This window comes from Bison bison, unplaced genomic scaffold (assembly GCF_000754665.1).
Source record: "Bison bison bison isolate TAMUID 2011002044 unplaced genomic scaffold, Bison_UMD1.0 scf7180017864238, whole genome shotgun sequence".
Classification (NCBI taxonomy): Eukaryota; Metazoa; Chordata; class Mammalia; order Artiodactyla; family Bovidae; genus Bison; species Bison bison.
In genome coordinates this window covers 1,226,481-1,227,603 of record NW_011494810.1, presented here as the reverse complement: position 1 = coordinate 1,227,603, position 1,123 = coordinate 1,226,481, and positions in this window count along the sequence as shown.

Genomic DNA, 1,123 nt, shown 5'->3' with positions numbered 1-1,123 from the left:
TGGCTGGACTGTTTATGATTGACAAGAGGGTTGATTTCCTTGGCAAGTTCTTGCAGTTTGTGGTTCAGAATTCTTTTTTTAAATATGGTCCATTGTCTGTATATTCAATCTCTCAGCAGCTCTAAATGTGAATATCACATTGCTGCATTTTAATATGAAAACTGCTAAGAGAGAGTTCTAAGAGTTCTCATCAGAAGGAAAAAAAATTTGTAATTATATGAGATGATAACTAAAGTTAATTAAATTTTGTGATAATCTTATAGTATATTTACATCAAATCCTTATGCTGTACACTTGAAACTTATACAGTGCTATATGTCAGTTATATCTCACTAAAACTGGGAGGAAAAAAGAACACTCACCCTAAAGAAGGTTCTAACAATGCTTAAAGAAAAGGGAGAAAAGAAAAGAAAAAGTGTGGGTATATACAATGGGTTACAATTCATCCATTAAAAAATATGGACATACTGCCATGTGCAACAATACAGATGAAACTTAAAAGCATTCTGCTAAGTGAAATAAATCAGACAGAGAAAGACAAATACTCCATGATCTCACTTATATGTAGAATCTAAAAACAAAAACAAAACCCCTCATAGAAACAGTTTCTACTGATTGCCAGAGGCTGGGAGGTGGTGGGTAGGGGACATGGTGGGAGAATTGGGTGAAGGAAGTCAAAAGGCACAAATTTCCTGTTATAAGATAAATAAGTTCTTGAGATGTAAGGTACAGCATAGTAACTATAGCTAACAGTACTGTAGTGTACATTTGAAAGTCGTTAAGAGAGTAGATCTTAAAATTATCAACACAAGGAAAAGACTTTGTAACTATGTGAGGTGATCACTCGCTCACTCAGCTGCTTCAGTTGTGTCCAACTCAGGAAGTAAGGATTCTATCTTTCTTGATGATTACATTTCAAAGAGATGGATTTTATAATAGCCAGGTCATGGAAGCAACCTAGATGTCCATCGACAGACGAATGGATAAGAGAGCTGTGGTACATATACACAATGGAATATTACTCAGCCATTAAAAAGAACCCATTTGAATCAGTTCTAATGAGGTGCATGAAACTAGAGCCTATTATACAGAGTGAAGTAAGTCAGAATAAAAAATACCAGTA